A 23,945-nucleotide genomic window follows, 5' to 3' on the forward strand; every position below is an offset into this window, starting at 1 on the left:
TCCTGACATCAAGTGATCCACCTGCCTTGGCCTCCCAAAGTGTTGGGATTGTAGGCATGAACCACTGCGCCTGGCCATAACCAATTTCTTATACCTTCACTATATTCACTTACATACTAAAGGCTCTGAGAAGTTCTGCATTGAAAAACTTTTTCCCTTTTATTAACCCAAGTTTTACAAAACACATCCAACTGCTGACTACTTCTTTTATAAAACATTTATGAAGCTATAAAAGGATAATAGTTTTCTTTAGAACAGAGTCTGGCAAAAATATGTGTTTGATCTGATTCACTTCAAAGAGGGCCCAGAGTGTGACATGGAGGAGAACTGTTTATTTCAATGAATCCTAATTGTTAGTACAAAGACAAAATATGCACAGGTCACTTACTATCTGAAGATCTATTTTCTCCTCTTTGGTATGGTGATAAATAACTGCCCTACCAACTTGTGAAAATAGAGAGGAACAGCACCTTTGAAAATGCATTGGAAAAATTTAGGACAGCAGCATGACCAGACTATAGACTAGGAGTCAGGGGACCCAGGACACTTGGGTTTTACAACTAATCTTGCCATTAAATGTGTAGATTTAGGAAAGTTACATGAACTTTCAAGACCTCACATTCACATATATATGAAAACCAAGAGCTTCTACCATTATTTCTAGTTATAGTTTGTTTCATATACATTTCATATGTATAAAATACATAAAATCCATTTTATGTATTTTATGTATTTATGAGGTAGGTGTATTATGTATAATATATATCATATAATATATATAAAAATATATATATGCAAGGTATTTTATACATACATATGAAATGTATATGTATATATACACATACATACAAGGAACTTGGTCTGAAAGGAGTTGTAAGATCCTGAGCAGGGATTATTTGACAGTGAGCTAAAAACAAGATGAGACTCAGTGTAAATGCTCAGTCTAGGGGAGACAAGCAGAAAGCAGCCAGGAGTGCTTTATGATAGAGACAGGAGCTAACAGAGGAGAGGGATGGGTATCCTTGATCAGTCTTCCTGGGTGAGGATCCTCTTTGGATGCCAGGCAACTAAGTCAGAAATGCAGGGCAGTGGGTGGCATCTCCTTTCTTGTCTCTACCTGTGTTAGTCCGTTTGTGCTGCCATAACAAAACACCTGAGACTAGGTAATTTATAAATAATACAAACTTATTTCTCCCAATTCTGGAGGCTGGGAAGTCCAGAGTCAGTCTGCACCAGCAGATTCCATGTCTGGGAAAGGTTTGGTTTCTCTCTCCAAGATGGCGTCTTTTTGCAGCGTCCTCTCGATAGAATGAAGGCTATGACTTCACATGGCAGAAGGCATGGAAAAGCCAGGCAGGTCTCTGATGCCTCTTTTATAAGGACATTAATACCACTCACCAGTATAGAACCCTCATGACTTAATCACTTCCCCAAAGTACCTGCCCTTTGATACCAACACAATGAAAATTAAGTTTCAATGTGAATTTTGGAAGTTCACAAACATTCAAAACATAACACTATCCACATATGTACCATTTCTGTGTTAGCTTGTTTCTATCCTGATTGCCTATGATGATGTCTGTGTTTCCTGACTTAGGTCATGGATGAGTAGGTGCTAGATATGGTAGTAGATAGAAAATGCTCTCCACTCTAATTTTCCCAGGGTCCTAGACTGGTTCTTCCCCACATCTCTTTGAAATGAGTTGAGTCTAGGTTTGAGCCATTTATCTAATTTCTATATTTTCCTTTTCTATCAGGGCTCAAACAAAAATCTGATTTCCTGTGTGTGTGTGTGTGTGTGTGTGTGTGTCTGTTTAGAAACAGGGTCTTGCTCTGTCAACTAAGCTGGAGTGCAGTAGAATAATTGCAACTCACTGCAACCTTGGCCTTCTGGGTTCAAGCAATCCTCCTGCTGCAGCCTCCCAAGCAGCTGTAACTACAGGCATGCACTACCATGCCCAGATAATTTTTAAGATTTTTTTTGTAGAGATGGGGTCTTGCTATGTTGCCCAGGCTGGCATTGAACTCCTGGCCTCAAGTGATCCTCCCATCTCAGCCCTCCAAAGCACTGGGATTACAGGTGTGAACCACCCACCTGCCTTGATTTCCAGGTTTTTATTAGGACATTTTGGCATTTCACCCTGTGGTCTTGCCACATAGCCTTGTGGACATTACTAAGCACAACCCATTTGATAAAAATATCTGTTGAAAAGTTTTTTTCTTTAAAAGGCTTATAATCTGATTTTTTTTTTAGATTAATGAAATATGTGCAAATGACAAAAATGCCTGATGTGACATTGATCAAATTTTACCACCTTTTGGGAAAGGAATTCCATGGCCTACCCCTTATACTTTAGTTGATATCTATAGTTGCTATCACCTTAAAGCCTGGGTACTCTTCCCTAGTCTGGGCTCCTAAATTGTCCCTGCACCATTAGCCAGGGCCATACTTTTCTGGATTTGGTATTAGATGGCCAGACTATCCTCTGGCCAAGCTTGTCAGACTCCAAAGTTAGTCCCAGCTTGTTCTCATCTCCCAGCTGGCACAGATATAGGATTGCTAGCCTTCTGCAAAGAGGGGATAAGAAGGGTATGTGGAGTCCCATCATATGCACATTTAACTAAAACAAATCCAACTATAGGAGTTGAGAGAGACAGAGTGGAAATGATCAGATTCTACATACCATTTCACAGATCAATTATGCATTTGGGAGTGGGCAGGAAATAGAAGGCAGAAGTTGACTTTCCTTGATCAGTCTTAGTTCCCTTTGCTTCTCCTGATGTGAGCATCTTGAAGGCTGAATGTAATCATAGTATTAAAAATACAAATTTTCCTTATCACATGACCCATAAGTGCAACACAATAAGCTGCTCAACCATAGAAATAGTCATCTTGGCCAAAGTTGTAGGAAAACCAGTTCTTTTGGATCTTCCAGAGCAGTACAGTAGAACTTGTCATGGTGATGGGAAAGTTCTATAGTCTATAGTGGTCGGTATGGTAGCTAGCACACCCAAGGGGCTGTCAAGCACTTGAAATGTGGCAAGTCTGATGGAGGAATTTAAATTAATTAAAGTTAATTTAAACTAAATACCTTATACTAATGTGTTGCAGAGTATAGATACAGAGAATTTCCAGTGTGGCATTGTATTATTTTTCTCTTTCTGTGTAACAAATCACCACAGATTTTGCAACTTATGCAATACCCATTTATTAGTTAAGTCAGAAGTTTGAACTGGCTTTCCTGGATTCTCTGCTTAGAGCCTTACAAGACAGAAATCAATGTGAAGGCCAGGCTGAGCTCTTATCTGGAGACTCTGGGGAAGAATCTCCTTCTAGGCTTATTTAGGTTGTTGGCAAAATTTAGTTTCTTGTGGTTGTAGGACTAAGGTTTATGTTTCCTTACTGGCTGGTGGCCAGGGTTTGCTCTTAGCAGCTAGAGGCTAGTCTCTAGTCTTTGCACATGGCCCCTTCCATCTTCAAGCTAGCAATGGTTCATTGAGTCCCTCTGGTACTTTAGATCTCTATGACATCCTTTTCCACTGCCAGCCTGAGAAAAAGGCTCTGTTTTCAAAGGGCTCACTTGTTTGGGTCAGGCCCACCCAGTTAATATCAATAATTTAAAGTCATCTCACTTGGGGCTTTAACTGCATCTGCAAAATCCCTTCACAGAAGTACTTAGATTAGTGTTTGATTGAACAACTAGGCTGGCAATAATAGAGGGCCATCTAGAAATCTGCCTGTCACAGGCACCTTCTTCAGATTTCCAATGCTAATTTTGACCAGGTTTGATTTTCGTATTTTACACTAGCTTTTAGAACCCAATCCCAAGTAAAATATTAACTTGTAGTGGGTAGAATAATGTCATGGCTTTGGGTTTTGAATTTTTTTCTGTTCTCAAAAATCACTTAAAAAATGTAGAAACCTGGGAGTTAGTGTGGGGTGGTTGTAGGTGGGGTGGAGTAGGTGAATGTAAGCCTGTATCTACTAAGACTTTAGCTTAGCTTTTAATGCTCTGGTTAAGATGAGGTAATATGTAGCTGAGATGAGCTCCTAATGCTTGGCTGGCTGAGTTGTGGGGCAGTAGGAAGGAGGGCCTCATGAGAAGGGTTAGGATAGAATAACCTAGTGAGAGGATTTAGTGGCTATCAAAGATGACTTAGTCATCTCTCTCAAAATTATTTACCACTTTGGTATTTGGGTCATAGTTTGCTACTCCATGCCTTAGCATATTTTTAAAGCTATTAAAGTCAATAAAACAGCAAACTTTGTTTAAAAAGGGATATCTTTCAAATCCCTTCAAAGTGATATCAGGCTGTGTTAATGTAAGCATTATGTTCTAAACCAGAAAAAAATTATTTCAAGCCACTTGGCACTAGTCTTGCCTGAACATATTTCAACTGCTTTTAGTTTGGGATACCACATGTTGAAAAACAGATAAATTAGAGAAAATTCAGAGAGTGGCAACCAACATGATAAAATATCTAGTTTAAGGTTCATGGCGTGGCTCAGGGGATTGGAAATGGGGTATAAATCCTCTCTCTCGTCAGCACTTCATTTTTAGCAGTGTCTATCTAATGGCTGTTGTCGCAGCTTAGATTCAGAGACCAGCATGGGAGGAATTGACGGTTGGGTATGGTTTGGAATGTTGCAGTCCATATGCCAAAGAGCATCACCATCAGAACCTTCTTCACCTTTCTGGTGAAGAAGTTAGGGGTTTAAACACAAAAGCTAAATCTGGTATTCACCTGATCCGAGCCAGTTAGTTCCAAGTTTGGCTGGGCAAATTGTTAATTACTCTAGGTAGTAGACTTTGTGATATTTGAATTTGGACTGAGAGAAATTCATTTTCTTGTTTACATAAACATCCACATAGTTGAACTGTTTCCAAGAAGTTTGAAATCTGTTTCAAGATTAAGTAAAAAAAAAAATCAGAGTGCCAATTTATTTAACCACAATGAGAAACAAAACTATAATCTACAATGCTCATGTTAATGAGATCTGTGCATTCTGTACACAGGAAGAGCTCTAACAGGTATGGAATCATAATCAGAAGGTTACCCTGAGGTCAGCATGGTGTTCTAAGATGATTCTAAGGTGGCCGGATATGTCCATCTATAGTTTTTGTTCAAGTCTACATGACCAGCCACGTTGTGTGGTAGGATCATGACTGACCTCTTTCTTAGTTCTGGATCTGTTATTAACTACTGAGTAATGCCTGGCAAATGGATGAAGTGAGTAGCTAGTAACTAATGGTCTTTAAGACCTTTTCAGCTATAAAATTCTTTGATTTTATGTACATATTCTGTAGGTCATGTATTAGTCCATTCTTATGTCACTATAAAGAAATACTTGAGGCTGGATAATTTAGAAAGAAAAGAGGTTTATTTTGGCTCACACTTCTGCAGGCTGTACAGGAAGCATGGCACTGGCATCTGTTTGTTATCTGGTGAGAGCCTCACGGAGCTTACGATCATGGCAAAGGCCAAAGAGGGAACAGGTGTATCATGTGGTGTGAGAGGAAGCAAGAGAGAGAAGGGGAAGGTCCCAGACTCCTTTAAATGACCAGATCTTGTGTGAACTAACTGAGCGAGAGCTCACTCATTACTAAGGGGATAGTGCTATGACATTAATGAGGGATCCAGACCTATGATCCAATTGCTCCCAAAGGCCCCTCCTCCAACACTGGGGATCACATTTCAACATGAGATTTGGAGGAGACACACATCCCAACCATATCAGGCAGGTAAGTAGTTAGTGAGATAGTTAATGTTCTTGATTCTGTTTACTAAAGACCTCAAGGCATTTTACTCATATTAGTCAATTCAATACATTTGTTGAGGACTTCCTATGTGCAAATTATTGTGTTAAGCATGGAAGTAGACATGGTCTCTTCCCATGAGAAATTTAAATGATTAAATAAAATATTAATATTGCTATTATGAATTAATATAGATATTAATATGAATAATAACATGAATGTGGTAGTATAAAATGAATAATGACTGATGACAATATAAGGCAGAATTAAATAAGGGCAGCAATGGAGATGCAGACTGATGTGAGATAGGATATGGAGTAGGGAAACATTAATTGCATCTCAGGAGATTAAATAATTTATAGAATATAGTATTTGAGCTGGACTTTTAAGGGTGCAAATATTCATCAAACTTTGATAACCACTAGTCTAGGTCAGAGTTAGAGATGCCATAATAGTGATGTGAAATTCAGCTTGCCTGGTAGAAGAGAAGGAGGTAGGGAGAAGTTAGTGACATTTCAACACGAGGACCTCTCAATTGCATGGACCACTTCTGCATTAGTTTGCTAGGCCTGTCATAACAAAGCACTATAACAAAGTACTACAGGTTGGGTTGCTTAAACAACAGAAACTGAAAGTTCAAGGTGCCAGTAGGGCTGGTTTCTCCTGAGGCCCTTCTCCTTGGCTTGTGGAGTGTCACCTTCTGCTGTGTCCTCACATGACCTTTTCTCTGTGCATTCACAACCCTGGTACTTGTCCTCTTTCTGTAAGGACATCAGTCCCGTTGGATTAGAGCCCACCCTTACAATCTCATTTAACCTTCATTCCCTCCTTTAAGGCCTTATCTGCCAATACAGACAGAGTAGGGGGCTAGGATTTCAACCTGTGAATTTTAGGAGGACCATAATTCAGTCCATAACAACTTTTAAGGCTGTGAAGGGACACTAGCTTTCAGTTCACTTGATCATATTTGTGTGTGTGAAAGTGAGTTATTTTTATACTCTGTCTTCAAGTGTGTCCCTCAAATGGGACAGGTTTCAGACCCTCTGAAACCTGGGTCAACCTTCTTCCTAGGGCAAGATATTCATTGGGCTCACTGTTCAGCAGAAGAGGTAGCTTTGAGTGAGGATACTGTAAAGGAGAATTGGGTAAATGAGGGGGCTCCTCTATTATCGAACAGAGAACATAGGGGCTGGTATGAATTCCAAGTTCTGATAGGGCTATGGATGCTTTTAGGTTAGGGATCAATACATAGAAATGAAATGTGCTGGTCTTTAAGAATCATTTGACTTTTCCCTATCCTACAGCACGAGTGTTAGAAGGAACCAATGGTGATGGAAACCCAAACGAATAGTGGGACACTTAGGGCATTTAGGGCATACAGCAATATCTTGAAGTTGGAAGAGAATATAGTCAGAGTTGGAGATGAAGGGGAAGAACACTTTTTTTTGTCTTTCCTGGCATAACGTACATAGAGGTTAGATTTAGGAAAAGATTTCTTAGTCACAGAGTCTGGAGAAGGTAGTTAATGGTAGTAAAGAATGAAGGCTGCCAGGGAACAGGGGAATATATTCTCTTCTTCTTTCTTCCTTCACATTCCTCTGCTTTTCCTTTTGTGTCACTGTTTCTCCTCAGAATCACTTAGGGGGTGCTTACGAAAAACGAAGATTCCTATGCCTACTCCCAGACCGAGTGAATTAGAGTCTTTGATGCTTGGGGCCCCGAAATAGGTATATTGAAAGTTTCTGATTTGATTTTTATACTCTCTAGGGACTGCTCTACATTCACACAAGAGTAGAATACTGCCTCTTAATTGCATATTGCTACCATCAGTATCTATTAGTTATATCAGGAGCTACCATTTATGGAGGACTTATTGAGCTGTTCCAAGCAACATATACTTACCTGATTCTCATGGTAAACATTTATTGTGATACTATTACCCCCATCTTGTGGATGAGAATCCAAATCTCAGAAAAGTTAAACAAATTTCTCAAGGCCACGTAAGTAGTATTATTTTAAAAGTGAAGGAGAAAAAGAGAAGAAAAAAATTGATAAACATATTAGTTTGCAAGTATTTTTGTATTTATAAAATTACTTTAGAGTTATATGTTGTCTTAGTTGTGTGGATGTTATAATAAATATTAACTCTTAAGACCCTTGCCTGGTTGAGCATTGGTCAGACATACTGTTAAACTGATATTCTGTTGAAATGGAATGCCAGGAAATTCCAGGCAATTTTGGCAGAAGTAATAGATTTCATGCACTTTTCTTGCCAATACTAACATCTCTATATGACACTTATGGGGCTATAGAGACTTGTTTGATTGGCTGATGTTCGTATTTTTGGTTTGATAAGAAATTTGGGCAGCTTAGCAATAAGATATATAGTTTTGGAAAATATGAACAGAACCTGCTGTGTGACAATCTATTTCTGTAGGATTTGGGACAATAAATACAATGTTTTATTTTTGTAAAGCAAAACAACTCATAGACAAAAGGCTTATTGCAACTATTTTAGTATTCTATCCCTTAATCCTCCACAATTCCACTTAGAAGATAAAATTTCCATTAAATGGACCAAACAACACAATAAAGTTTCTTGAAGAAACTTGCAATTACTATGCAAGCTTATTATAACACGGGGGAAGAGAATTAAGCAATGCATGTATCCCTTCAGCAAATTTGTATTTCAAATATGCAAAAATAAATGAATTATGCATGTTTGTTTAGACTAACTGGACACCAAAGTCAAGAAATGGCAAAGGCAGAGTCCAACTTGATGTAACTCATTTTAAGAAATGTAGTTCCTCCAAAATTAAGAGGTCATTTATTTCACAGAGGTTTTATCTGCAGATGACAAGAGTAAATATTTACTTCTTTTAATATTTACTTAGATATAGGTTTCTGATTTCTAAAGTACTTTTCTAGGTTAAAAATGTTTTGAAACGTACCAAAATATAAAAATCACTCTCATCCCTCCATATGTGTTTGGATTTTATAAAATAAGAAACTGAGGATCTCTTACATACATTTTCTCCTCTCAAGGTCAGTAACTATTGGTTAGCTATTTGATATATATCCTTCTTGTTTCTTCAGTATATATATATACACACACATATATATATACACACACACACATTCGATACCCTAAATTAAAATATTATTACATATATTTATCTAGAATGTATTTTGAGTTTTACTTAAAATGTACTATGAACAATTTGTATTGTTACTATTAAACACTGAACTATTGAACCTCTGCTTAAATTTTTCCCTCTTTTTGATATTGTAAACAATTCTTCAGTGGATAGCCTTGCCAGGTATGCATATTTTGCATTTCAGTAGATATTACAAGTAAATCATTTTCCACAGAATTTGTAGTAATTTGTCCTCCTGCAGTATATGAGAGTGTATTTTCACTACATGTTTGCTGGCACTGGCTGTTAGCAGTCTTTTTAATCACTGATAGTCTGCTGAGACAAAATTATATCTGTTTTACTTTGCAATTAAGAGTTGGATGAATTCTAAATGTTTTCCCATATTTTAAATTTGTCTGGTATATTTCTAAAAGATATATATAATCTAGAGTTAAGAATAAGAAAGATAGCTGTTTAGTTAGGACTAAACATCACTTAACTACCATCTACATTCTTAACTCAGATTTGAAGCACCTTTTGTTTACCAGGGTGGGCAATTTATTCAAAACTACTTCTGCAAGGGAATGAGATGAAGAATAATTCAGTTTGTTAGAGATATTCAAACCGTTTTGTTTTGTTTTTACCATCTGTACTTTGTTATTGGGAACAATTTTCATCTTTATCGCCCCATGTTCCAAATTGTATTTTTAATTTTGAAATCTATACAAAAAACCAAAGATTATGATTTTGGACAGTTTCTAACTAGTGCTAATTTATTTGAGCTTTTTCACTAGTATTCTCATCATTAAAACCACTTTTTCCTTATTTAGAATAAGTTACGGGGTCTTGGTGGATAAGAAACTGAAATTAGATGCTCTTTACTCAGTCAAACCAGCAAATAGCTCTGCAGGCTTAGTCATAAAACCCAGCACGGAAATAATACTTGTCTCACAATAAGGTCAGAAATGATAACTGAAACCATGGAATCCTTAAGATAAGCTACCTGTGTAATCAGGGAAATAGCTGAAAGCCTAATAGGCGGCTTTGTGTTGGAGGACAGTGATTGAAGTTCAAAAGGCTTAGCAGAGGTCAAGTTGGCAATGTCAGGTATTTCCCCAAGTTTACTTCATTCAATTAAGTTGAAACAGTCTGCTCCTGTGAAAGAGTTAGTGGCTTTCCTTACACTGGAAGGGCCCAGGCAGAGGGATGCTTGGTTTTCTCTGTATCGTAATCATGTCTGGGATGATTTTAAATAAGAGATTGAGTTAATTTTTATGAACTCTCTGAGGGAGAACTTAGATGCAATACAGTGATTATAAATCTTGTGAATTTACCAGATACATTTGAAAGGGACGGACGTTGTAATTGTCTACCTGTGTGTATTAGCTGACTATTGGCAACAAAATGCTTTTCAAATTTTCATTGTTTCTAAATGGGATGACTATTCCTGAGTCTGTCCCATTAATTGAGCTGGGTCTCTTCCTGTTTAGTCTAAACCACTGTTGATTGCCTTGACTCCTACCGGACTGAGGGACAAAATGCCCTGGATTGAGAACATTCTTAGAAGTGCCTGAATTCTCGTTTTAAGGCTGCTTGACCCAGGCAGATGTCAGGGTAGAAAAGTGTCCAAAGCTGCTTCTTTAAAAAGTAAGTTTCACGCATTTAGGATTTTTTCTCTTTCTTCGATATGTTATGTTTGTTTTTTCTTTTAAAAAATGTACTGTCTTATTTCTTAGTTGGAGTAATTATTTTACAAACATGAGTGAACTTTGTGGAGGAATAGAAATGGGACATACCCTAACTGCAGCAAATGATCAGATTACAGAGATAAATTGATATATGAGAGGTTCCGGAATGGTGGGTAATTACAGCACATACCTCCAGGAAATTCACACACACACATGCACACATACACACACCCCACATTAACCTCCTGCATATGCGTATGTATGTGTGTGTGTGACTGTGAAGTTTAATTATAAAAAAAATTTAGGAGATAAAACCTGTTTTTAAGTTGGATAGCACTGTACATCATTATTGATATGTTTACTACAGTTTAAATATATTTTTAAGAGCCCACAATCCCAAGAACTATTCATTAGTCACATACTAGGCAAAATAAATGTGAATAAACATGATTTAACTGGCTAATTGTTAGGTTCACGTGGGCCTACCCAGACCAACTAAATCAGAATCTCCAAAATTAGGATCTATCAATCTGTAGTTTAACAAGGTCCCCCAATGATTCTGATAGCCAAGTTTGTGAAGCCTAAAAATTCAGTCTAGGATGTCATTTTGTTCTAATCAAACAAATTTTGATTTGTGTGATGTTGAGGGAATTGTGCAATTTACTAAAGAATTAAGGATTAATGTTTGATTTTGGTAATGCATATGAACACTGTAGTTATAAACTGCCTCATTGGGGATTTCCAGTGGTCCCCTGACTTTCTAATTGTTGGTTCCATTTTACAAATGAAGAAACGGATACTGTTAAAAATAAAATAATCAATACCATAAAGCTAATAAGTAGGAAAACCAGAATTCAGTCTCAGTCTTTCTGACTACATGTCCAGGGCTTCCAGTACACTGACCTCTAGTCAACTTGAAGCAAAAATCATTAAGGGCCTTTCCAGTGGGATCTCCATTTAGATCTACCATTTTATTTTCACATCATCCTATAATAATTTTTGAAGTTAGCATCCTTTCAGTTTAGAACATATTTATTGAATTGATATAACCTTGTTTGGATGATGGGTTAGGCCACAGAGGGAAGCTCTCCTTCTCTCTGCTTCTGTAGCACCTTGGCCCATAAGAACTACAGGTGCCATACAAACTTTGTTATTATTTTATTGAAGTGAAGTCCACATAACATAAAATTAACCATTTTGGGGGAACAATTCAGTGGCATTTAGTATATTCTATCTTCAAGGAGTCTTACTGGGGACATGAGACTTACTTGGGACAAGAGTGGAAAGCAACAGGTTAAAGTGGCAAAATGTACAATGTGGATTTTCAGTGCTGTTATCAGTTTAGAGAAAATCATTTTGGGACAAAAGTTTTAGGGATGTCTCCAGGAGAAGCAGGATTTGATTTGGGTTTTGAAGAGTGAGATTTGGAAAATTCAGGAGAGGACATTCCCAGGTATGGGAATGGCATAAGCAAAAGAGTGAGTGTGTGTCCGTGTGTGTGTGTATGCAGGTGTGCTTGTCATCTGTGTATTTAGTAGTCATTCTCAGTGTTCAAGAAGAGGTTGGTCTTGCTTGGGAACAGTGAGAAAGATGGAATAGGGTGTAGAAGATGGGGCCGTGCATCATCTTTCAAGGTGGCCAGACTTTACCCGGTATTGAGACTGTCATGTTAAAAGGTGCCATTTGGGATCACTGCCCTCTTCTTCCGTGTGTTGTTTATTCTTATTCTGCTCTCATGTATGTGCTCCCAGCCCCAAGAAAATACTTTAATCGAATGCCGCAAAAGCCTTTGTCATTGTCCAGAATCAAATTAAGCACAGAGAATATGACCATTGCTTTGAGACACACATGGGATTTAGGATGTTGAAAGACACAAAAGCCTCAGCACAATAGACAGAGAATCAGCAGGTTCCTGGGATATGACTAATTTTTCTCTGGCTGTTTAGTAACAGGTGGTATTTATCTAAGCAGACTGCACTGGGCAGCTGGTTGATGGGTTCTTCCAGCTGGACATCTTCTCCCCATTTAGTTCAACCACACCTGCTTCATACAGCAAACAAGAGCCTTTCTCATCTCTAGTATCTCCATGTAGGGGGCTAGGGGTATAGATCAACCATTCAGCTTCCAGCTGTAGCGTTTCATGATGTCTGAGGATCCCATCTGGCCTCCTACCGGGAAAAGAAAAGAGTTAGGTTTTAGGTTTAGAGGTGGGCCTTTTCTTCTTCTCTTTTTATTTTTTTAGGGGGTGGTTTTGTCCTGTTGTGTTGCTTTCTTTTAAGAAAGAGATTTCATTATTGATGGCTATCATGTGATCAGAGTTATCTCCCATTAAAATTGCTGGTCCTTGAAGCATGCACTGACATGAGGGTGCCTGCTCCTTCAGGCTTTTATTGTACTGAATTAAGGAAGAGAGTAGAATAGTCTCATGAAAGATTAATCACTTCCTGTAAGCATCTTGTACCTGCAGACAGGCAATTACTGAAATATGTCCGAAAGAAAACAAGAACGTTAAAATGTATCGGTCAGGTATTTTTTGGCAGTGTGACTACAAAACTTGTTTGGCTGCCAGCTTTTATGGAGCCAAAAGGAGCTTCTGTGTTGAGTTAATGGATCATAGTTTGTTTTGTACATAAGTAGCAATGTTTTCTTTGTAATAACAGTAAAAACTTTGACACTGCACAGGTATTTCTCTTGAGACTGCTTAAGTGTATACATTCATATTTATTTCCCCACCTAACCTGAATCAACCATTTGAATTGAATTCTAGTCTTTGCTATTTAGAAAATCCTGTATCCTCAGTGCTGGGCCTGCCAAAAAGTAGGTATTTAATAAATATTTGAGGACTGACAATCTCTATTTTATAGTTGTCAAAGGGTTTACAAATAAAAGGGATGCCATAGTTTCAGTTCTGAGAATTCTAGTAATCAATACAATACTAGGTTTACCATCACCTTGACTCAAAACTTCCTATTTATCAACTGTGTTCCAGGCTTCGTGCTAAAGGCTGGAAATTAAAAAAAGAAAAAGAGATATGGTCCATATGTCTTAAAAAGCTGAGAATTCCTGGCAAGGGAAATACCATGCAAAAACAACATTAAGAACAAAAACATATTTTTGAGCACTTGCTGTATTCTAGACACTTTTCATTTGTATGTATTAATTTGTTTAATCCACAATTATTATTATTCCAGTTTTTCAGATGTATAAACTGAAGCACAGAGAGTTACACAACTTTGTGTAATTTACACAAAACTAATATGGATCTAGAATATGAAAAAAATACATAAAAATAAAACAAACACTGAATACGTAGAGTGCTAGGTGGGTAAGTACATGGTACAGGAAGGAGGCACCCTAGGTTCTGTGTAATGGGGACTGGACCAGAGTTTTGGGAGTAGGTAATTTCTAAGTCTTTTCCTCCTTACCCCTACTTCCGTCACTAGAATATGGAATTTGAGACTTCTTTTTCTCTTCAGGTCTGGTCCCAGTTCTCTCCATGTACGTTGCCACCGACAGGGAGCATCCTGCTCTGCTTCGTGATATCTCTACTACTGATGTCTTCAATAGTTATTTACCATCAATCAGATATAATTATATACTTTATGATCAGCAGCCCACTTTGGTAGCAAGAACTGGGGCTCTGAAGTCAGACACATGGGTTTGAATCTTGTTGCTTCCATTTGTAAGCTGTGCAATATTGGGCAAGTTACCTAACTTCTCTGAGCTTTTGTATTCTCATATGCAAGACAGGGTTAATTATACTTATCTTGTAGGTCTGTTGAAAGAACAAATTGAGATAATGAGTATAAATTACAAAGAAGGTAATAAATGCTGGTTTTATTTCTTTGTAACACTGTGCCTCTTTTGCCTCTGTTTCTCTCAGCATCTATTATGGTTCCCCATAAATAGTAGATGACTAAAATATGTTTGTTGATTGGATTTTATGGGAATGAAGAAATAATTGAAAATGTCAGTGTTATATTATTAAATGTTCATACACACAACATTTTCCTCTTCCCTTTTCTTTTCCCCTTCCCACTTCTACCTTTACCCACTTACCTTAAATTTGACTTACTTTTCAGGTTTTGGCTTAGATGTGGTCTTCTCCAGAGTTTTCCCTGGTTGAGTTAGGCTCTCCTCTCTGCTTCTGAAGCACCTTGGGCCATAAGAACTATAGATGCCATACAAACTTTGTTGTTATTATTTTATGGAAGTGAAGTCCACATAACATAAAATTACCATTTTTTTGGTGAACAATTCAGTGGCATTTAGTACATTCACAATGTTGTGCTACCATCACCATCTGGTTCCAAAACGAAAACTCCATAACCATCAAGCAGTCACTTCCCTTTTCTCCCTCCTACTAGCCCTTGGCAACCACCAATCTGCTTTCTGTCTTTTGGAATTTACATATTCTGGATATTTTATATAAATATATACATAGAATTGTATAACATGTAACCTTTTGTATCTGGGTTCTTTCACTTGGTGTAATACTTTTCAGGTTACACATTGTAGCATGTATCAACACTTCATTTCTTTTTTATGGCTGAGTAATATTCCATTGCAGGTACATACAAAGTTAGTATATATGCTAACTTTATTATTTTCTTATTTCAAAATGTTGCTCAAGTCAAACCTAAAGATAAAGTCAGGGTCTGGGGTTAGCTGTACTTAAATCCAATACCAGCAGGTCTTGAAAACTTTGGTTTCACTCTAGAGCAAGCCCACAGAGTGAGCACATCTGAAGAGGGGAATGAATTTCCTTAAGAAAGCAAAGACCTGAAATTTGGATTGGGAGGTGTGGCTAATTCAATTTTATGATGGTGATATACTGCTAAGGGACCCCAGGGGAAGGAACTGAGTTTCTTTGGAAATCGAGTGTCTTAGGTATTAAAACTAGATATAGAAGTGGCTGTGATAATCATCTTAAACTTTCTAAGTTCTTCTTATATAAATTATGAGAGTAATTATAAAGGCTACCATTGCTTAATGTTTTCCATCTTTCTAGACTCAGGGGTATGAATCTCCCTTTGATAAGTTGTCTGTCTACACCACAAAATCAGCCTAAGAGTCTACCTGTTGAGCTATCTTTTGTTTGAGTATACGTATTTGTTCCACAATTTTGCTACTTTTAGGGAATAAAAAGTATTCACTTTCAAATGAAATTATATGAGTTGTAGACTGGAAATAACAATCTACATCTGATGAGAAAAGAATGGTGTCCTCTCCCAAAGCCTTGGACTTCCACCTAAATAAGAAGCTATACACCTGATGCTCTCAAATCATGATTTCTGTCACTGGAAGGGGTTTTATTTTATTTTTTCTATTTGGGAATGTACTGAACAGTTGACCAGTTATATTTTCACTTATAACTTTGTCTAGTATCCATGAAAGTTAAGAAATTGTCATGAGCAAGCTCTTGCTTTAACAGTGGGAGCAGTCTTGTCCTAAGGTAAGAGAAACATAAGATACTTCCTTGTATCCTGGGAACACATCACCTTGCAGCTAGTCAAAAAGCCATCTTAGTTGATAACTATATTTGACTTTTGTGGTTCCCTAGGAACATTTCTATGATCTGCTTGGATATTATTTGGATTCAGATTAGAGTTACCCTTGCAGCATGATGTTTCACAGGAGCCTTGACATTAATCTCTTACTTATCTGCCTTGGTAACCTAAAAACAGCCCACAGGCAAAGGAGGAAACAGTAGTCCAAGGGGTTGGGTGAGTTGGGGAAAATCCCATAAGAGGAAAGTGATAGATTGTTGCAGTCACAGCCCATTCCACGATTTTAAAGGCCTTCCTCACCACAGATTCACTTATGAGTGCCATTGCGTGCCAGCATTGGACATACATGGTCTTGGAGTTTAAATCACGCTTACCTTATTGACCATGTAATCTGGGACAAGTTAGTCAGTCTTTCTAAAATTCAGTTTTCAGGTCTGCAGTTGGGGCTAAAAGTATTATCAGCCTTTTAGGCTTGTTATCGGGATTAAATAAGATAATGTACATGGTACACAGAGCATACTGCCTGGCACAAAATAAGCTCTTAATTACTAGATGTTAGCTGTTACTAGAGTTTTAGCATAACATTTTGTGGCCAGCCCATAAGTCTTACCTACTTTTTCTATTATGTCTTTGTTTTAAGTGGTAACTGTCATTTTTGCCAGTCTTCCATATTTTTAGTAAACGTGTGTCTTGTTTCAAAGTCTGAAGAGATTTACACTTCAAAAATGGTTTACATAGAGCATATGGGAATTTGTAATACAGCCTAAAAATTTATGAAAATTGTATTTTTATTAGTCAAATTAATAAGTGAAGGAATGAAGAAAAGGCTTTCCTTGGAACCAGGATAAAGTTTTCAATCATGATTTACTGATAGAGTTGAAAAACCTATTTAGTATTATCTGCATGGATTTTACTTTTCCCTGCTTATCATTCATTCATTGAAGTGTTTCTTTAAGATCAAAGTGTTCAGGATTGTAATAAATATTTGGTTTTCCAAATCTATGATTTAACAATTGTTGGTCAAATACAATTTAATAAGTAGAGGACAAAATCTGGAAATGGACTAATAAGGCTTTTTAGCTGCAAAATGATCTTCTAAAACAAAATGTTAAGGAACTAAGAGGAATAAAGTAGGAGCATATGGATTTCATTTTCATTGAAATACATTTTGACTCAAAAATTAAGGGAAAACTGGGACAAATATTTTTTGAAGGTGTTTTTTTTTAAAAAGGTAAATATTTGGCTAAATACAAAGTAATACCAAAGTCACATATTTCAGTTTTAAAAACTATTGCCAAATGCCAAAAGGCTTTTTTTTTGTTTAAGTGACAATGCAAGGTAATAGGTCTTTCTTTACTCAAAATCAGCTTTCTCCTTCTCTTTCCCATATGATTAAAATATCTTGAGGAAAGAAATTCTAAGTAAAGCTTCATTGTTAAAATCCTGGGCTGGGAGCTTGGAGACTTGGGTACCATATTTCTAGATAAAGACTTATGAAAACGTTTAGAAATCAGGAACTATAAAAATGGCATTTTAAATTAAATTAAAGCCCACTTTTAAAACTAGGTAGTTTTGTTACTGTAGTGAATACTATCTTCAGATTTTTATTTTTTCCCAGACTAGGAAAATATTTTTGATAAAGTTATATTCTGGTTAAATTACTTATTTTTGTTTTGTTTTGTTTTGTTTTTATTTATTTATTTATTATTATTATTATGCTTTAAGTTCTAGGGTACATGTGCATAACGTGCAGGTTTGTTACATATGTATACTTGTGCCATGTTGGTGTGCTGCACCCATCAACTCGTCAGCACCCATCAACTCGTCATTTACATCAGGTATAACTCCCAATGCGATCCCTCCCCCCTCCCCCCTCCCCATGATATGCCCCGGTGTGTGATGTTCCCCTTCCCGAGTCCAAGTGATCTCATTGTTCAGTTCCCACCTATGAGTGAGAACATGTGGTGTTTGGTTTTCTGTTCTTGTGATAGTTTGCTAAGAATGATGGTTTCCAGCTGCATCCATGTCCCTACAAAGGACACAAACTCATCCTTTTTTATGGCTGCATAGTATTCCATGGTGTATATGTGCCACATTTTCTTAATCCAGTCTGTCACTGATGGACATTTGGGTTGATTCCAAGTCTTTGCTATTGTGAATAGTGCCGCAATAAACATACGTGTGCATATGTCTTTATAGCAGCATGATTTATAATCCTTTGGGTATATACCCAGTAATGGGATGGCTGGGTCATATGGTACTTCTAGTTCTAGATCTTTGAGGAATCGCCATAAAATATTCACATGTGCTACTTAATAAGTAATTTGTTGTTTAGACACAACAACAAATTACTTATTAAGTAGCACATGTGAATATTTTAAAAAGTTCAATCTTGTACATCTGAGTAGTTTCTCAAAAGAAGAAATAAAAAATGCTTAATTTTCTAAGTGTCAAATGGTTTATAATGCTGAAATGTTTCTATGAGTCTTTTGCAAAATGTTTCAGTTCCTCTTTTGCATACATCAAACTTGTGCTTCTCAGAGATTGAATTTCCCCCCACCCCCAAAAAATAATAATTGTTTTTCCTCTTAGAGAGCTGCACCCAAACCAGATATTTATTTGAGGAGGCAGCTGTTATGTAAGTGTTAAAAAGAGAATAAATCCATCTTTATAAGCAATCGATATCTCAGTTCACAGTGTAAAATATAAGTGTCTGGCCTAAGAGAGAACAATCAGGTTGTTCTAGAGAACAAATGATTTTGCCAAACACAGAAAATCTCTGTGAGTCAAAAACAAAATGAAACAAAAAAATACAAATGTAGTATTTATTAGAATGTTGTTGATATAAAGTTATGAGGGGAAAAATTACCAAGAAAGAGGAGTACATGAGAGTGTGAAGTCTTATGGAAAAGTTTACTGCAGCTAGGGATCTTCTCTACAAATACATCTTATCTTGTTTATGGTCTCTGATCCCCATGAGTCTCAGCTCACATCCTATAGGCAGCTAGGGTTGAATGAGGAAATTTCTTGCACTCAGCAGCAGTTAGATCTTAGGAGCCACCTCTCTGTAAAGGAGTGACGAGTTAGCAGCAACAAATAAGGGAGGATTTGAGGAGAGATGACAGTCAGAACATTTACTTATACAACCTAAGAGGAAAGAGATTAGCAAAGCAGTTTAATGGAGAAGATCATACAAGGCCGTCCGTTTTTATCCCATCTCTCCGGCATACAAGCATATACACAAAAATCACTCTGTTAAATTGCTCTCTGGGTTCATGTTTTCAGGCGGTTTTACAGTTGAGCTTGTCGTGTAGTGAAAGAGGTTCTCTAATACTGCAGAAAATAGCAATTGCATGACCACCTAAGATGGAGGATCTGTTATTAAATCCTTATCCATAGGGAATACAACATTAGGTGAGACAAAAAATGCAACAAGAGAAAATACCTCCCAGTGTGGAACTGGGTAGAGATTATTTTCTTAATAAACACTTAATGATTAAAAAGTGTTAGAGGGATGTTTTGGTATAATTTACACTGCAATACTTTATCATTGTTAATTTGAATATACTGAATCTCTCTAACTAAACTAATATGTTCATTACAGATCTTAGCAGGTATATCTTCATGTTTTGTTATGAGTAGTGACTTAATTGATAAAGGTTTATAGTGGATGGTGCTTGGGAAAATAATTAATAGCAAGACCTTGGGCACGAGTCACCCTATGCCTAAAGCTTGAAAACAGATGATGATCAGTGGATTTATACTGCTGAGTAAAGTCTCATAGAATTACATTAAATGAGAAATGAAACTTGACACTTCTGGCTTCAAAATTTAATTTTGAAAAAGGGGATCATGGCATCCCCCAAATGGCATATGTCTGCTGACTAAGCAGTGCAAGATGCTGTAACTAAATCCTAAAAGTGAAGGCCGAAAATAGAAATAATTGGAGAAAAGGGAAGAAAATTGTGTTAGTAAATTCAGCGACCACTAATCGCTATTTTTTTTTGATCAAAGGCGTCTAGACACTACCTAACTCCATTCTAGCTTTTATGACTGCTGCAAAGGAGTATGCATTCTTATAATCTTATTTACAGTGTTAGAAGATGTCTGTGTAAACAAACATCTCCTGAACACTTTTCCATTTATCAGAGTTGCCTGTTTCCTGGGCTTATTTAGAAATCGGATTTGGTGTTAACTATTATTCTTTTGGAGGCTGCAGCCAGCAGCCCATTGACTTACAGACTTACTACTGTTGAAAAACAGACATGCGGCCGGGCGTGGTGGCTCATGCCTGTAATCCCAGCACTTTGGGAGGCCAAGGTGGACGGATCACGAGGTCAAGAGATAGAGACCCTCCTGGCCAACATGGTGAAACCCTGTCTCTAATAAAAATACAAAAATTAGCTGGGCGTGGTGGCGTGTGCCTGTAGTCCCAGCTACTTGGGAGGCTGAGGCAGGAGAATCGCTTGAACCCAGGAGGTGGAGGTTGCAGTAACCTGAGATTGTGCCTCTGCACTCCAGCCTGGTGACAGAGTGAGACTCTGTCTCAAAAAAAAAAAAAAAAAAAAAAAAAGAAAAGAAAAGAAAAGAAAAACAGACATGCTATTTTATATTTAGTGCTCTAGGTCCAACATGGCTAAGAGATTCTCTAACTCTAAGTAGAACTTTCCCAACTGTGCATGCAGCAGACACTATAGATATGTGCCTAGAGAACCCACATCTTTTTGGGTCAATCTTAATTTCAAATATTATGCTTTTGTCCTTTTGTCCCCCTATGTCATTTACATTTGTCATATCCTGAAAGCACAATATTCAAAACCAAAAAAATGATAAAAACTATGAGGCCTCCTCCATCTTTCCATTGAGATAATAATGTCTAACATTGATTGAAAACTTATATTCCAGGTACTCTGCATACATATACCCTTCAACAGTCCTTCAGAGTACAGTATTATTATCTCAGTTTTACAAATGGGCAAACTGAAAACTAAGGAAGGTTGAGTAACTTGTCTAAGACCACACAACCTGTAAATAGAGAAACTGGGATTAAAATGAGGCTTGACTGTAAAGCCCCTGTTCTTCTTATTACAGGGTTCTAGGAGGTGTCACTTATTCAGGCCCAGTTTTGAGGGTGTGTTGAGTAGAAAACCTCTGTGATATGATTTGCCTATGAATGTCTTCTGCTTAAGAGTTTCTCCTCTCTCTAGTTAGGTATGAGAAACTCTTTTGATTTATAACATTGCAACACTGGGGAGGGGATGAAATTCACATTCACGACTCATTTTAATTACTTGACTGAATTACCTACCAGGACTCTTGAGAATGGGATATGGGACCAATGAGTTTTAATATGGAGTGGGTCCAGAAGGGAACTTTACAGCCAAAAGAAGTGTATAATTGGAAGCGCATGAGGCTCTGTGAGGTCTAATTTCTGCCACCAGGGGCCAGTGTGCAGGTGCTAGAAATCTAGGCATAAGGCAGCATCGGGAAAACAAACGGATCAAAATGGAAAATGGAAATGAAAATTGTATTTCAGTTAGTAAGACTTGGCAAAAAGCCCCTGGCAGTTTAAAGCCCAAACCCAAATCATAGGTCATAAGTTTTTTATGATTAAGTCTATCTGAAGACCGGAAAATATATCCTGCTTAGATAAATAAGGATTGCTACAGCAAGGATTGCTAATAAGCGATGATTTTAGAGGACAATGTGACTAAGTTACAGCATCTGGAAACATACTGAGAACAGTCCTTTCAAATATATTAAAAATTCCCTTTTCAATTGATTGCCTTCAGGGTGACCATGTGACAAGGAGAATAGAGAAAGTTCAGACAAGGAAACTAGAGAAAGGTCAAAAGAAAGAGGAAGACTGAGAGGGATATTTTATAAACTCTCAAGATTTAAGTACAAATATATCATTTCTTACAATGAAAAAAAGTACTCCTGAATGTGTTAAGTAACTGCAAAAAGCATTTCAATCCTTTATCTCTTCATTCTTCTAAGACGACATATGCGGTAAGAAGAAAACATCCAATTGATGTTAAAATATCTAAGAAAATCCATATTCCAACAAAATGTCACATTCAGTTTGTTACTCTCAAATACTTTGTTTTTTACCTAGGCTCACTTGTGAACTATTTTGCTTGGTTATACCAGGACTATTTGCAACAAATGCTCATATTCTTTCTTGTAGGCATAGCCATTTGGATTTTTAAAATACGATTTGAAAATCAAGAGGGTTTAAAATTTTATGTTAAAATAATCACTCCAGGAAACTGTAAGGTATTTGATTCTCTTCTTATTTTCCTAAATATAAATCCATTCATCTAGTATTTGGAAAAACATATTCAAAATGGTAGTTTGCATCCTTTATGATTTTATAGGAGCATGTGTCTGTTAAAGAGCATGGTGAAAGTTAATTGCTGTCTACTTGGAAAGCTTGAAGCAGCAGATTTTGCCCCTGGCAAGATAATTTTACAAAAGTAGGAACAAATAATGAGCCAGGCTGTCTCTCAGCCATTAGTGTGTCAGATGAAAGCCCCTGCCCACCCCCATCCTGCCCCATATATATGATAAACATAAGAAAAGAGGCACAGTTTCAAAATGACTGTTTATGACCTAAGCAGCAAAAACCGTAACATGAAGCATCAGATCACAAAAGGCATCATTTGTGCCAGTGAATTTTGAGTGATGTATTTCTAGAGTCTAGAAGTACAAATTATCTTCTGGCTATCCTACCTGCCTGTATTAGCTTTGACTTACTTCATGTAGGTCTTTCAGTGCTGGGACTTAACATCCTGACCTAACATTTAATGTATTAATCCTAATTTTAATCCGATACCAAGACTTGCTGTTGTATTGAATCAATTCAGGTTAATTCAGAATTATGTTGCTCCCACCCAGAATCAATAGACCCACTGTTGGTTCTCTCCAAAGCTGACCACCCAGTTTTGTGAGAATCTGCAGTGAATTAGAAAATCTGTCATTGCTGGGGAGACTGGGCAGCTCAGATATGGCATGTCATTCTCTCTGGTCTATACAATACCCACTCTTTGTCTACCATCTCCTAAACTAACCTGACATAACCGAGCCTGCCGGTCAATGAGATCTTTATTCTCCTGGAAGGAATGCCTGCACACAAGCATTATTAAGAAATTTCTGGACAATGTTTAGTGGCTAAAGAATAATCCAAGTTTCTATTAAAAAGCCATCTGGGTAATTAATAGCACATTTGTTCTTAGCCTCCTCCCAATTTGTCCATTAGTGGAATAAAAGCTCAGGACAAAGGGTAATGTGGTTCAGTTATATTTTACAAGAATTCTTCAGGAAGTTGAAAACACATGATAGTTTTCCAAAGATACATATGTTTATGGGCTCTTAGAGCAGCAAATAGGAAAATCCATGGGCTTTAAACTGAAGTTTTCTGCTGCCACTAGCTATTTAAATTAAGAAAAGTGATATGGTATATTTACAAATTGTTCCTGGAATTGACAAGCAAGTTGCCAGAATGCTCTAAAAACTTGTATGGGCTGGGATGTCTCCTTCACATTTAAGTAAAAAAAAAAAAAAAAAATTCTGAAGATCTACAAATTTGGAAAAAACCCAGGACTTTTTATACATTTTCACCCGGTAGTTGTAAGGATTTTCTGACATCTCTTTAATGTATTTTCATGCAAGTAGTAGCCTCAGGCAGCATATTTCTGCACCATTGCTAAATAAGCTGTTTTTCTTATTGATGCTTTCTCTATTGTTCCCTGTTAGTTTGCCTTTTTTCTTGACTGCATGGATGACGAAACTTTAAAATATTAGATATTTGCAGATAAAAATTTAAAACACCTCAAAGTTAAATGAAGA

The sequence above is a fragment of the Macaca fascicularis genome, chromosome 8 (assembly GCF_037993035.2).
Source record: "Macaca fascicularis isolate 582-1 chromosome 8, T2T-MFA8v1.1".
NCBI classification, from domain to species: Eukaryota; Metazoa; Chordata; class Mammalia; order Primates; family Cercopithecidae; genus Macaca; species Macaca fascicularis.